Genomic DNA, 16,551 nt, shown 5'->3' with positions numbered 1-16,551 from the left:
AGAAAAATACATCAGTAACAAAAAGTGATATGGGACCATCTAAAACTTTTTTCCCCGAAAACTCACTCCATTATTATTATTATTATTATTATTATTATTATTATTATTATTATTATTATTATTATATAAAATTTATATTCCTAATTTGTTATATTATAAGTATAATTAAATTTTGTTGTTATTATTTAATGACATTTATAAATATTTACATAATAATTATATACATAATAACAGTATTATATAATATGAGGGGTAATATTATTATTATATAACTTAATTCTTTTTTTTCATTTTTTTTAAACAAATAATATAAATTATTTATCTTTCAATATCTTTTTATCTTATTTTTCTTTCATCCAAACACACTTATGGAAATTAAATTTCACTTTTATTTCTTTCTTTTCTATTTCTTTTCACTCAATTTCTCTCTTTTCTATTTCTTTCCACTCCCAAACAAAGCGTAATTGTCCGTCAATAAGACTATAGTAAAATTGAATTTTTTTTGTAGTACAATTCCATAAATAATATGCATGTTTTCGTTTTTATTTTATTTTATTTTTCTAAACTAGTTGTGTTAACCGTACATTATATATATATGGTGAGTTCTACCCAATCTCCCCTAAGTCAACATCTAAATTATCTCTTGTGATGTGGCATGTTTTAATTGGATGTTTAGTTTTAATTTGAGTTAATTTAACTCAATAAGAGTTAATATCTTAACTAAAGTAGAGTAATTTTGTAATTAAATATTTTTATAAGAGGGTTAAATATATAATTTCTATAAACATTAAAAAGTAAAGTTATATTTTTATCATTGTGCAGAAACTGAATTCACCTCAGCCCCATTCCTCTCTGAAATTAAAAGAAAAAATCAACTCAACTCTACTCACCCATTGACCTAGCCTCGCCGCCCGCAGCCACGCCAACCACCGCAGCCCCCTCAACCCCGCAGCCCCGTCGCATGTACAGGCATCGCGTGTGGAAGCTTGGCGCCGTCGCAAGAGCTTGAAGTCGTCTCCTCTGTTCGAGAGCGCTCTCTCTATGTTCACCGTGCCCGTCACCGTCACCGTAACCGTCACTGTCAAGAACTTCTTTGTGCTTCCCTCGCCGCCTGACATCTCTGTTCGTTTGGCCTCATCAGTTTGTGCTTGAAAAAGGTGCTTCTTATGATCCTCTTAAGCCCAATGATCAAAGATAGGGTGTTGTCCGATGTGTCGATGCATTGGAGCATACTGTTAAGGTACAATGGAAGGCTGTTTCCATTTCCAATGAAGATAATTTTGCTGGAGACAAAACGGAGGAAACTGTGAGCGCCTACGAACTTGTAGAGCACCCAGACTACTCCTTTTGTTTTTGTGATATTGTGTTTGCGGCTCAAAAACAACTTGGGGACCAAGCTGGTAAAAATAATGGCAAGTCAGTGACTGACTTGAAGGCGGAGGCTTCTCTTGAAGATGGGAACCAAGTTCATCGTGTAGATGAGTTCCCTGATAATCCTTTCATATGCTGTGTTGGGAATGTTACTGGTTTCGAAGATGGTAACATGGAGGTGAATTGGGCTAATGGTATCACAACCAAGGTATGTCCTACAATTATCTGTATTCATATGCTTTAGTTAAATGAGTAAGCTAGTAAGTTATTTATTTTCTCAACAGGTTGCACCTTATGAAGTTTTTCGAATTGAAAAACATGAAGGTTCATCTGTTATCTCCATTCCTCGGGAAACTAATGTTGATGAGTTACCTCAAGAGATGATTGAACACAAAAGTCTACCCTCTGACAAGAAGGAAAAGGTGTGTAATATGCATTTCCTTGAATATTAGTAGTTGCTGTTGACTGAATTATTTAGGTGACACTAAGACACATGTCTCACCATGGAAACTATAATTGAAAACATCTAGTTCTAGTTGTTGTTGTTGTGTTGTTAAGATTCATTACCAAATGCAAGTATGCAACTGTCTAATTCCAAACTGAATGTCATGTTTGATGAACAGGACTTGTTAAATAGTGATGGTGTTAGAGAGAATTGTGAAAAGCAATTTGGGGAGTGTAGTTCCTTTTCCCTTCCTCGAGCCGCCTTTGAACTTTTCTCCAACATTAAAACCAACATATTCCAGACACTTGGTGCAACACCCCTTTCAAGAGCAGTTTCCTCAGTACCCACATATGAAGAGGAGAATCGATCTAATTTTCCTGATAATAAAGATTTGAAAACTTGTAACCAATGCACTCACTCACATCAAGTGGATAAGTTGCAATTTATTGAAGAAATAACTCCAAATCCAGAAGTTGTCAAGACTTATGAACATAATGATTTTCTATTTTTAGTCTACAGGAGTTTTATAAACCCCCTTTAAAAAATTTTTAATCTTCGGTAAATAGCCGCCTCTTTTAATTTTTCCCAAAGTTTGGCGCAAAAGGAAAACCTAAACCTGCCCAAACCAAAACATTTTTCTCAATCCTTCCATAATTCAATCGTCTATGCTTCTCACCAGAATCTCTGTTTTGCTGAGCTTTTGTTCCCTAAACCCATCGTATATCCTTCTTTAAACCCATCTTCTCGTCAGAAACTCTGTTCCTTGGCTGCTGCTGCTAATGGTTGTGTTGCTGACGCTCTTGCTTGCTGTTCGCCTGTTGCTCACTACTTGCGAGGTCTTTTTCCCCCGACAGTTATTCCGCAGGAAACTCAGGTCGAATATCTGATTAGAAGACATTAATACTACTTTTTTTTCATACTTACCAAGTTATTGGATTGTGTATATGAACATCAGTTAAATTCTTAAAAGTTTATTGCCACTTCATTGTGCAGGTGAAGAAAATGATCCAGCACGTTCGTCAGTATCAAGTTCCATTGCAGAAGTACATGGCAATGATGGATCTTCAGGTGTGGCCTTGTTTCTTGGCCAAAATACTTGTGATATTGTCCTTTTTTTGCCCCATTATTTTTATATAGTACTATGAAATTCATCTTTAATGTGAAATAATATCTTGGGGCAAGTTTCTTCACACAATTTGTTTTCTTAGCTTTGGATTCGGCTTCTAATGCTTTCACTTCAATATGCTCCTTATTGCAGGAGAGGAATGAACGGTTGTTTTATAAGCTTCTTATTGAGGACGTCGAAGAGTTACTCCCAGTTATCTATGCTCCAACTGTCGATGAGGCTTGCCAAAAATACGGAAGCATCTTCATGCATCCTCAGGGTCTTTATATCAGCTTGAAAGAGAAGTAAGCTTGACTTTGACTTGGAATTATTGTTGATGAATATTTCCTGTATTATTTGTATTGATTACGTTGTATATTGTTTGGGTTTGAACTAAAAGGGGGAGGATTCTTGGGTCTTGGGGATCTTGGTTGTCAGGTAATTTCTTATGTACTTGTTAAAATTTATGAATCATATTGTTTTATGAATTAGGTTTAATGTTGCAATCTAATCTTTGGTAACATGTTGTTTCTTCAGGGAATGGGAATACCAGTTGGAAAACTTTCTTTATATACAGCACTCGGAGGAGTTCGTCCATCTGTCGTAAGTATATCCTATAAATTATCACCATCATAAACTCACAATGATTATGCCTTCCATTTCTTGTCATGCCTATAAATATAATATAATCTGATAAAAATTTTCAGTGTTTGCCTATCACCATTGATGTGGGAACAAACAACAAGAACTTGTTGAATGATGAGTTATATATAGGGCTCAAGCAAAGACGGGCGACTGGGCAGGTTCGTGACTAATATTCTTTTCTGAGTCATCATGGAGTTAATCATTTTTAAATTTAGCTATCACTTATATAATATGTCCTAATATTGACTTCGGTTTAATTTTTCTGAATCCAGGAATATGCTGAACTTATGCATGAATTTATGAGTGCTGTCAAGCAAAATTACGGAGAGAAAGTCTTCATTCAGGTATTAGCGAATATGACAAGCCATCTTTTTTATTGGGTGTGAAGTGCTTACTAACTTGTCCTTTTTTGTACGAATATGTTATAGTTTGAAGACTTTGCAAACCATAACGCATTTGATCTACTTGAAAAATATAGATCAACCCATCTTGTTTTCACTGATGATATTCAAATAAGGAATACTAGTCATCAATACTTAATTCCTATACTTTGGTAACTATAATATATCCAGCTCTGAAACTGTATCGCACTGTTCCAGGGTATAGCATCAGTGGTCCTTGCTGGACTAGTTGCAGCTCTGAAATTGGTTGGGGGCAACTTGGCTGACCACAGATTCTTATTCCTTGGTGCTGGAGAGGTAGGTCCATGCAGTTCTGCGACTGTGCTCATGCTTCCTTCATTGGTTCTAAGATGAGGATGTAGTTCTAATGGTCTTTAACCTTTAATTATATTGGTGATTGTAGGCTGGCACTGGAATTGCATAACTTATTGCACTTGAAACATCAAAACAGGTTCCTTTCTGTTACTGATATAATGTTTGAAGTATCTAAACACTTTCATTAATGTTATGATATTCATTTGATTAGTACTTTAGATTTATTAAGAAACTACCCTTCTTGATGCAGACTATTGCCCCACTAGATGAAGTGCGGAAGAACATTTGGTTGGTGGACTCAAAGGTTAGTGTTGAATTCATCCAAGCTTCTCCACTTATACAAAGTAGATTCTGATTTTCTGTTAGTAATATTCTTGATCCCCTTACTTCTGCAGGGATTGATTGTCGATTCCCGAAAAGAATTGCTTCAACATTTTAAGAAGCCATGGGACAATGATCACGAACCTGTTCATCGACTCGTAGACGCTGTTAATGTTTGATTGATCTTTATGTACATTACACATGTGTGCACGCGCACACACAGCAAAAGTTTCAATATTCTTACATTATCTATGTCTATGTTACCTGATGAGCGGATAATTTATACGCTTTTTGGCATTATTTTTAAATAGTTTTTAGTAGGATCTAGCTACTTTTTAGTATATTTTTATTAGTTTTTAAGCAAAATTCATAATTCTAGACTTTACTATGAGTTTGTGTGTTTTTCTGTGATTTCAAGTATTTTCTGGCTGAAATTGAGGGACCTGAGCAAAAATCTGATTCAGAAGCTGAAAAAGAACTGCTGATGCTGTTGGATTCTGACCTCCCTGCACTCGAAATAGATTTTTTGGAGCTACAGAAGCCCAATTGGTGCGGTCTCAATTGCGTTGGAAATTAGACATCCTGGGATTTCCATCAATATATAATAGTCCATACTTTGCCCGAGTTTAGACGATGCAAACTGGCATTCAAATGCCAATTTCCTGCCCTATTCTGGAGTTAATAAACGCCAGAAACAGGATAGAAGCTAGAGTTAAATGCCTAAACTAGCATAAAAGCTGGCATTTAACTCCAAGAAAAGTCTCTACACATGAAAGCTTCAATGCTCAGCCCAAGCACACACCAAATGGACTCGGAAGTAGATTTCTACATCATTTACTTATTTTTGTAACCCTAGTAACTAGTTTAGTATAAATAGAACTTTTTACTATTGTATTGATATGATAGATCTTTTGGAACATCTTTGGACGTTTAGTCCTTAGACCTTGGTCTTGGTTATTCTGGTTCTCCCTCTGGGGCCGAAGCCAATGAACACCATTATCACTTATGTATTTTCAACGGTGGAGTTTCTACACACCATAGATTAAGGTGTGGAGCTCTGCTGTTCGTCGAGTATTAATGCAAAGTACTATTGTTCTTCTATTCAATTTAAGCTTATTCTTATTCTAAGATGTTCACTCGCACTTCAACCTGATGAATGTGATGATCCGTGACACTCATCACCATTCTCACTTATGAACGCGTGCCTGACAAACACTTCCGTTCTATCTGCGAAAGCTAGAGTGTGTATCTCTTGGATTCCTGGTCCACGACGCATGGTTGCCTCTCCTGACAACAGAGCTTCCATTTCGTGAGATCAGAGTCTTCATGGTATAAGCTAGAATCAATTAGCAGCATTCTTGAGATCCGGAAAGTCTAAACCTTATCTGTGGTATTCCGAGTAGGATCTGGGATGGGATGACTGTGACGAACTTCAAACTCATGACTGTTGAGCGTAGTGACAGACATCAAAATGATCATTGGATTAGCCCTACGTAACCTGTAGCCGGACCATTTTTACTGAGAGGACGGACGGTAGCCATTGACAACGGTGATCCCCAACATACAGCTTGCCATGGAAAGGAGTATGAATGATTGAATGAAGACAGTAGGAAAGCAAAGATTCAGAAGGAATAACACATCTCCATACGCTTATCTGGAATTTCCACCAATGAATTACATAAGTATCTCTATCTTTATTTTATGTTTATTTATCTTTTAATTATCAAAACTCTATAACCATTTGAATCTGCCTGACTGAGATTTACAAGATGACCATAGCTTGCTTCAAGCCGACAATCTCCGTGGGATCGACCCTTACTCACGAAAGGTTTATTACTTGGACGACTCAGTGCACTTGCTGGTTAGTTGTGCGAAGTTGTGAAAAAGAGTTGAGATTACAATTGTGCGTATCAAGTTGTTGGTGCCATTGAGATCACAATTTCGTGCACCAAGTTTTTGGTGCCATTGCCTGGGATTGTTTGAGTTTGGACAACTGACGGTTCATCTTATTGCTCAGATTAGGTAATTTTCTTCTTGTTTCAACCTTTATTTTATTTTCAAAAAGTTTTCAAAATTATTTTCAAAAATCTTTTCTTCCTTTTAGTCTTTCCAAAATAATTTTCGAAAAATTACAAATAAAATTTTTTTATAAAATAAAAAAAACCAAAAAAAAATATTTTATGTTTTTTATTTGAGTCTAGTGTCACATTCTGAGTTTGGTGTCAATTGCATGTTATATTTTTTCTAAAAATTTTTGAAAATTCATGCATGGTATTTTTCATGATCTTCAAGTTGTTCTTGATAAGTCTCCTTGTTTGATCTTAAAATTTTCTTGTTTTGTGTCTTTTCTTGTTTTTCATATGCATTTTTAATTTGTTAGTGCCTAAACATTAAAAATTTCTAAGTTTGGTGTCTTGCATGTTTTTCTTTTCTTAAAAATTTTCAAAAATAAGTTCTTGATGTTCATCATGATCTTCAAAGTGTTCTTGGTGTTCATCTTGACATTCATAGTGTTCTTGCATGCATCCTTTATTTTAATCCAAAATTTTTATGTGTTGAGTCATTTTGTGGTTTTTTCTTTCCTCATTAAAATAAAAAAAATCATCAAAAAAAATATATTTTCCTTATTTCACTCATAAATTTCGAAATCTTTGGGTTGACTTAGTCAAAAATTTTTAAAAATAAGTTGTTTCTTGATAGTCAAGTCAAGATTTCAATTTCAAAATCTTTTTTAAAATCAAATCTTTTTCATTTTTTCCTTTGTTTTTCAAAAATCCTCAAAATTCTTTTTTCAAAACTTTTCAAAATCATTTTTCTATTTTCACCTCATATTTTTAAAATTAATACTAACAATTAATGTTTTGATTCAAACTTTAAATTTTAAAATAATATCTTTTGATTTCTTGTGAGTCAAGTCATTAATTCTGATTTTTAAAAATTAAATCTTTTTCAAAATAAATTTCAATCATATCTTTTCAAACATATCTTTTTCAATCAAATCTTTTCAAATCATATCTTTTTCAAAAAAAATTTGATTTCAAAATCTTTTCTAACTTCTTATCTTTTCAAAATTGATTTTCAAATCTTTTTCAATTAACTACTTAACTTTTTGTTTGATTTTAAAATTCTTATCTTTTTCAAAACTACCTAACTAATTTTCTCTCTCTAATTTTCAAAAACTCCTCACCCTTTTTCAAAATTCTTTTAGTTAACTAATTGTTTCAAATTTTAATTTTAATTTTATTTCTTCTCTTAATTTTCAAATTTTAACTAAATTTTAAAATAAAAATAAAAATCTTTTCCTTTTCCTTTTAATTATTTTTGAAAACTCTCTCTCTCATCTCTTTCTATTTATTTATTTAATGACTAACACTCTTCTCTTCTTCTTATAATTTGAACTCTCTCCCTCTCTGTGTTCGAATTCTTCTTCTTCCTTCTTCATTCTTATTCTTCTTCTCTTCTTCTTCTCTCTACATCATTCTTCTATTCTTTTCTTCTTCTACTCACATAAAGGAATCTCTATACTGTGAGATAGAGGATTCCTCTTCTTTTCTGTCCTCTTCTTTTTTATATGAACAGGAGCAAGGACAAGAACATTCTTGTTGAAGCTAATCCTGAACCTGAAAGGACTCTGAAGAAGAAGCTAAGAGAAGCTAAAGCACAACAATCCAGAGAAAACTTTACAGAGAATCTCGAAAAAGATGTAATGGCCGAACCCAACAACAATGCAAGGAAGATGCTTGGTGACTTCACTGCACCAAATTTCAACTTCCATGGAAGAAGCATCTCAATCCCTGCCATTGGAGCAAACAATTTTGAGCTAAAGCCTCAATTAGTTTCTCTGATGCAACAGAATTGCAAGTTTTATAGACTTCCATAAGAAGATCCTTTTCAGTTCTTAACTGAATTTTTGCAGATTTGTGATACTGTTAAGACCAATAGAGTTGATCCTGAGGTCTATAAGCTTATACTTTTCCCTTTTACCATAAGAGACAGAGCTAGAATATGGTTGGACTCTCAGCCTAGAGATAGCCTAAACTCTTGGGATAAGCTAATCACGGCTTTCTTAGCCAAATTCTTTCCTCCTCAAAAGCTGAGCAAGCTTAGAGTGGATGTTCAAACCTTCAGGCAGAAAGAAGGTGAATCCCTCTATGAAGCTTGGGAAAGATACAAGCAATTGACAAAAAAAGTGTCCTTTTGACATGCTTTCAGAATGGACCATCCTGGATATATTCTATGATGGTCTGTCTGAATTGTCTAAGATGTCATTGGACCATTCTGTAGGTGGATCTATTCACTTGAAGAAAACTCCTGCAGAAGCTTAGAAACTCATTGAGATGGTTACAAATAACCAGTTCATGTACACATTTGAAGGGAATCTTGTGAGTAATGGGACGCCTCAAAAGAAGGGAGTTCTTGAAATTGATGCTCTGAATGCCATATTGGCTCAAAACAAAATATTGACTCAGCAAGTCAATATGATTTCTCAGAGTCTGAATGGTTTGCAAAATGCAACCAACAGTACTAAAGAAACATCTTCTGAAGAAGAAGCTTATGATCCTGAGAACCCTGCAATGGCAGAGGTGAATTACATGGGTGAAGCCTATGGAAACACCTATAATCCCTCATGGAGAAATCATCCAAATTTCTTATGAAAGGATCAACAAAAGCCTCAACAAGGCTTTAATAATGGTGGAAGAAACAGGTTTAGCCATAGCAAGCCTTTTCCATCATCCTCTCAACAACAGACAGAGAATTCTGAGCAGAGCCCATCTAGCTTAGCAAATATAGTCTCTAATCTATCTAAGGCCACTCTCAGTTTCATGAATGAAACAAGGTCCTCCATTAGAAATTTGGAGGCACAAGTGGGCCAGCTGAGTAAAAGAGTCAATGAAACTCCTCCTAGTACTCTCCCAAGCAATACAGAAGAGAATCCAAAAAGAGAGTGCAAGGCCATAACCTTACTTGGTGTGGCCGAAGCTAGAGAGGAGGAGGAGGACGTGAATCCTAATGAGGAAGACCTCATGGGACGTCCTCTGGACAAAAAGGAGTTCCCAATTGGGGAACCTAAGGAATCTGAGGCTCATCTAGAGACCATAGAGATTCCATTGAACCTACTTCCATCATTTATGAGCTCTGATGACTATTCCTCCTCTGAAGAGGATGAAGATATTACTGAAGAGTAAGTTCTAAGTACCTTGGAGCAATCATGAAGCTGAATGCCAAGTTATTTGGTAATGAGACTTGGGTGGATGAACCCCCTTGCTCACCAATAAACTGAATAACTTGATTAGGCAGACATTACCTCAAAAGAAAGAGGATCCCGGAAGGTTCTTAATACCTTGTACCATAGGCACCATGACTTTTGAGAAGGCTCTGTATGACCTGGGGTCAGGCATAAACCTCATGCAACTCTCTGTAATGGAGAAATTGGGAATCATTAAGGTTCAAGCTGCAAGAATCTCACTAAAGATGACAGACAAATCAATGAAACTGGCTTATGGACTAGTAGAGGATGTGCTAGTGAAGGTTGAAGGCCTTTACATCCCTGCTGATTTCATAATCCTAGACACCGAAAAAGATGAGGATGAATCCATCATCCTTGGCAGACCTTTCCTAGCCACAGCAAAAGCTATGATTAATGTTGATAGAGGAGAGTTGCTCCTTCAATTGAATGAGGAATACCTTGTATTCAAAACTCAAGGTTCTCCTTCTGTACACATGGAGAAGAAGTATGAAAAGCTTCTTTCAATACAGAGTCAAACAAAGTCCCCACATTAAAACTCTAAGTTTGGTGTTGGGAGGCTACAACCAAACTCTAAGTTTGGTGTTGGGAGGCCACAACCAAACTCTAAGTTTGGTGTTGAGAGGCCACAACCAAACTCTAAGTTTGGTGTTGAGAGGCCACAACCAAACTCTAAGTTTGGTGTTGGGAGGCCCCAACCATGCTCTGAATATCTGTGAGGCTCCATGAGAGCCCACTGTCAAGCTATTGACATTAAAGAAGCGCTTATTGGGAGGCAACCCAATTTTTATTTATCTATGTTATTTCATGTTTTCTTTAGGTTGATGATCATGCGGAGTCATAAAAGCAACTGCAAAAATCAAAGTAAATTCAAAAATAGCATTAAAAACAGCACACCCTGGAGGATAAGCTTACTGGCGTTTAAACGCAAGTAAGAGTAGCAGAATGGGCGTTAAACGCCCAGTCTAGCACCATTCTGGGTGTTTAACGCCGGAAATGGGCACCAGACTAGCGTTTAACGCCAGAACAGAGCACCAAGTTGGCGTTAAACACCAGAAACAAGTAACAACTTGGCGTTAAACGCCAGGAAAGGTATAAAAGCTGGCGTTTTACGCCAGAAACAGGCAGCAGTCTGGTGTTAAACGCCAGAATTGCACTCTAAGGGCATTTTTGCACGCCTAAATGGAGCAGGAATGAGAAGTCCTTGACCTCTCAGGATCTGTGGATCCCACAGGATCCCACCTACCCCACCTCTCTGTCTCCCCCTCACACATCTCTATATCACTCTACCCCAAACACCACTCACCTATCAAATCCTATCATCTTCCCTATATTCTCTTCACCAATTACATCCATATCTCTTTCCCAAAAACCCCACCTACCTCACTTTTCAAATTCAAACACTTTTCCCTCCCAAACCCACCCAATTCCATTCGGCCACTCTCCCTCTCTTTCCCTATAAATACCACTCTTCACTCCTTCATTTTCACACATCACAAACCCTCTCCTACCCCCTTGGCCGAACCTATCTCTCCCTCTATCTCCTCTATTTTCTTCTTCTTCTCCTTCTTTCTTTCTTCTTTTACTCGAGAACGAGCAACCCTTTTAAGTTTGGTGTGGTAAAAGCATTGCTTTTTGTTTTTCCATAACCATTTATGACATCTAAGACTGGAGAAACCTCTAGAAAAAGGAAAGGAAAGGCAAAAGCTTTCGCCTCTGAGTCATAGAAGATGGAGAGATTCATCTCAAAGGTCCATCAAGACCACTTCTATGAAGTTGTGGCCAAGAAAATTGTGATCCCTATGCAATTCAGCTGGAATTGTCATAGAGGAAGATATCCTCATTAAAGAGGACAAGCCCATCACTAAAAAGAGGATGGAGCAAATAAGAGAGCCCACTCATGGACCTCAACAAGGGCATGAGGAATTTTCTCATGAAATCCCTGAGATGCCTCAAGGGATACATTTTTCTCCACACAACTATTGAGAGCAACTAAGGATATGAGCACCAAAAGCACTAAGGGTGGAGCACCAAGAGCACTCCATCATTCTCCATGAAATTAGAGAAGATCAAAGAGCTATGAGGGAGGAGCAACAAAGGCAAGGAAGAGACATTGAGGAGCTTAAGCACTCCATAGGATCTTCAAGAGGAAAAACTAGCCGTCATCACTAAGGTCGACCTGTTCTTTAACTTCCGTGTTCTTATTTTTCTTTTTTTTTTCGATTTTTATGCTTTATGTGTTATCTATGTTTGTGTCTTCATTACATGATCATTAGTGTCTAGCGTCTATGCCTTAAAGCTATGAATAATTCTATGAATCCTTCACCTCTCTTAAATGAAAAATGTGCCTAACTACAAAAGAACAAGAAGTACTTGAATTTCAAATTTTATCTTGAGATTAGTTTAATTATTTTGATATGGTGGCAATACATTTTCTTTTCTGAATGAATGCTTGAACAGTGCATATTTTTTGATAGTGAAGTTTATGAATGTTAAAATTGTTGGCTCTTGAAAGAATGATGAACAAAGAGAAATGTTATTGATGATCTGAAAAATCATGAAATTGATTCTTGAAGCAAGAAAAAGCAGTGAAAAAGAAAAAAAAGTAGCGAAAAAAAAGAGAAAAGAAAGAAAAAGAAAGAAAAAGCAAGCAGAAAAAGGCAATAGCCCTTTAAACCAAAAGGCAAGGGTAAAAAGGATCCAAGGCTTTGAGCATTAATGGATAGGAGGGCCCAAGGAAATAAAATCTAGGCCTAAGCGGCTAAATCTAGCTCTCCCTAACCATGTTCTTGTGTCATGAAGGTCCAAGTGAAAAGCTTGAGACTGAGTGGTTAAAGTCGTGATCCAAAGCAAAAAAAGTGAGCTTAAGAACTCTGGACACCTCTAACTGGGGACTTTAGCAAAGCTGAGTCACAATCTGAAAAGGTTCACCCAGTTATGTGTTTGTGGCATTTATGTATCCGGTGGTAATACTGGAAAACAAAGTGCTCAGGGCCACGGTCAAGACTTATAAAGTAGTTGTGTTCAAGAATCAACATACTAAACTAGGAGAATCAATAACACTATCAAAAATTCTGAGTTCCTATAGATGCCAATCATTCTGAATTTCAAAGGATAAAGTGAGATGCCAAAACTGTTCAGAAGTAAAAAGCTACTAGCCCCGCTCATCTAATTGGGACTAAGTTTCATTGATATTGTGAGATTCATTGTGTATTCTCTTATTTTTATCCTATTTTGTTTTCAGTTGCTTGGGGACAAGCAACAGTTTAAGTTTGGTGTTGTGATGAGCAGATAATTTATATGCTTTTGGCATTATTTTTAGATAGTTTTTAGTAGGATCTAGCTACTTTTTAGTATATTTTTATTAGTTTTTAAGCAAAATTCACATTTCTGGACTTTACTATGAGTTTGTGTGTTTTTCTATGATTTCAGGTATTTTCTGGCTGAAATTGAGGGACCTGATCAAAAATCTTATTCAGAGGTTGAAAAAGGACTGCTGATATTGTTGGATTCTGACCTCCCTGCACTCGAAATGGATTTTTTGGAGCTACAGAAGCCCAATCGACGCGCTCTCAATTACGTTGGAAGGTAGACATCTTGGACTTTCCAGCAATATATAATAGTCCATACTTTGCCCGATTTTAGACGATGCAAACTGGCGTTCAAACGCCAACTTCCTGCCCTATTCTGGAGTTAAACTCCAGAAACAGGATAGAAGCTGGAGTTAAACGCCTAAACTAGCATAAAAGCTGGGGTTTAACTCCAAGAAAAGTCTCTACACATTAAAACTTCAATACTCAGCCCAAGCACACATTAAGTGGGCCCGAAAGTGGATTTCTGCATTATTTACTTATTTCTGTAATCCTAGTAACTAGTTTAGTATAAATAGAACTTTTTACTATTGTATTGATATGATAGATCTTTTGGAACATCTTTGGACGTTTAGTCCTTAGACCTTGGTCTTGGTTATTCTAGTTCCCCCTCTGGGGCCGAAGCCAATGAACACCATTATCACTTATGTATTTTTAACGGTGGAGTTTCTACACACCATAGATTAAGGTGTGGAGCTCTGCTGTTCCTCGAGTATTAATGCAAAGTACGATTGTTTTTCTATTCAATTCAAGCTTATTCTTATTCTAAGATGTTCACTCACACTTCAACCTGATGAATGTGATGATCCGTGACACTCATCACCATTCTCACTTATGAACGCGTGCCTGACAAACACTTCCGTTCTACCTGTGAAAGCTAGAGTATGTATCTCTTGGATTCCTGGTCCACGATGCATGGTTGCCTCTCCTGACAACAGAGCCTTCCATTCCGTGAGATCAGAGTCTTCGTGGTATAAGCTAGAATCAATTGGCAGCATTCTTGAGATCCGGAAAGTCTAAACCTTGTCTGTGGTATTCCGAGTAGGATCTGGGATGGGATGACTATGACGAGCTTCAAACTCATGACTGTTGGGCATAGTGATAGACGCAAAAGGATCATTGGATCCTATTCCAACACGAGCGAGAACCGAGATACGATTAGCCCTACGTAACCCGTAGCCGGACCATTTTCACTGAGAGGACAGACAGTAGCCATTGACAACGGTGATCCCCCAACATACAGCTTGCCATGGAAAGGAGTATGAATGATTGAATGAAGACAGTAGGAAAGCAGAGATTCAGAAGGTATAACGCATCTCCATACACTTATCTAAAATTCCCACCAATGAATTACATAAGTATCTCTATCTTTATTTTATGTTTATTTATCTTTTAATTATCAAAACTCTATAACCATTTGAATCCTCCTGACTGAGATTTACAAGATGACCATAGCTTGCTTCAAGCCGACAATCTTTGTGGGATCGACTCTTACTCACGTAAGGTTTATTACTTGGACGACCCAGTGCACTTGCTGGTTAGTTGCGCGAAGTTGTGAAAAAGAGTTGAGATTACAATTGTGCATACTAAGTTGTTGGCGCCATTGAGATCACAATTTCGTGCACCATTACCCTCTCAGAAAATCAAATAAACAGTGTTGATTGGAACCTCTGGACAAGGAAGAACTTTCACTAAAGAGGTTATTGAGGCAATGGCTTCAATCAATGAGGTACTACTACTATTTCAATCTATTTTTCCAACTACTATGACATAGTTCATGTCCATTTAAGCTAACAAGTCTATTACATGATAGTGCATGCAGAAACCTATCATTCTTTCACTTTCCAACCCATCTTCACAATCAGAGTGTACTGCTGAAGAGGCTTACAAGTGGAGCCAGGTAATAAAATACCCCTAGTAGTATTTCTATAATTAAGTTTGGGTTTCGAGTTTAATTTCTATATTCTTACCTTGTAAATGTTTGGTATCATCAGGGTCGCGCCATTTTCGCTAGCGGAAGCCGATTCCCTCCTGTTGAGAATGAAGGAAAAGTTTTTGTGCCTGGCCAGGTTTATAGTCCTTCAGAATTCATATGTAACAAAAAGAAATTTTGCATAGAACACAGTTTGATTCAGATGTTTTCTTTGATGACAGGCCAATAATGCATACATATTCCCCGAATAGAGCAGAGATTCCCCACCACAGAATAGAGCAGAGATTCCCCACCGTCGGTGCACCACGAACGCGAAGACCCAGATCAACACAGCACCTCGCCACCACCGACTAACCCAACAGGGCAGCACAGTAGACAGCACCCACGAGGCCACGATCAACAAAGCACCTCGCCACCTCCACTTAGCAGTGTTTCTGGGTTCTGGCCACCCACGATCAACACAGCAGGTCGCCACCTCCACCTCAGTTTATTGTTCAGTTTATTGTTGATAACTTGGGTTTATAATTATGAAATAGTTAGGGCTTGATTTTGTTAATTATAATTTCTGTGATTATGAGTTGCTGGATTTGTTTAGGTTTTTGTTACTTTCTTGTTAATAACTTTGATTCTGTGCTTCTGAGTTGCTGGGTTCAAATTTGCTTGTTTTGCTTAGTTCAAATTCTATGATTCTGTGATTATGTGATTCTGAATTGATTTTTGGTTTGCTGCACTTATTTTGCTTGTTTTGAAATTTTGTTAGTAATACTGATGAGTTACTATGTAATTTCACTAATTTTTGTTCAATAATCATTGATTCATTGTTGCTGTTTGTTGGTATTGTTTACTTTATTGTTGGTATTCTTGTTTGTTGATTCATTGTTGCTCTTGCTCATCACTATTTTTGGTTTTTTCTTCTTCCTTCCTTGAATATGTTTCACTTCTATTTCTATTATGCTGTCTGATTTTGTTGAGCCTCTACTTTTACTTGGACTTTCCAACACCATTTCTTGTTGCCTTCCATTTCTATTTTAAAATTAACACAAATTTTTTAAATTAAATCTAAAAATGTAAAAAATTAAATTTAGATAAAATAAAAAATTATAAAGATAATTCTAATATGAACTGTCTGTGCTTGGTGATGCTGAAGTCACTCTTGTTGTCTTCTCCAGCCTTGGCCGTTTGTATGACTATGCTAACAACAGAAATCCTCTCGAAGTAAGCTGTTGATTTTCTGTCATATTAAGTGTGCTCTGGTGTTTCCTTAATACTCTATCTTACTTGTGCATATTTTCTTTGGTAATTTTCACCAACTATTTGTCTATTTTGCAGGAAACAGCTCCAATTAGAGTTTTTGGACCATGGAGTACTAACTTTGTTGAAGAATTAGCTTGAGCCACTT

At 36.6% G+C, this 16,551-nt stretch overlaps 1 pseudogene; it reads left to right on the top strand.

Annotated features, from left to right (window-relative positions):
* The first annotated feature begins 1,572 nt into the window (after window positions 1-1,572).
* LOC130966054 (NADP-dependent malic enzyme 4, chloroplastic-like) lies at window positions 1,573-15,403 on the top strand (annotated as a pseudogene).
* Window positions 15,404-16,551: the final 1,148 nt, after the last annotated feature.

Source organism: Arachis stenosperma, chromosome 3, assembly GCF_014773155.1.
Source record: "Arachis stenosperma cultivar V10309 chromosome 3, arast.V10309.gnm1.PFL2, whole genome shotgun sequence".
Classification (NCBI taxonomy): Eukaryota; Viridiplantae; Streptophyta; class Magnoliopsida; order Fabales; family Fabaceae; genus Arachis; species Arachis stenosperma.
This window is presented reverse-complemented; position numbering and strand designations above follow the sequence as displayed.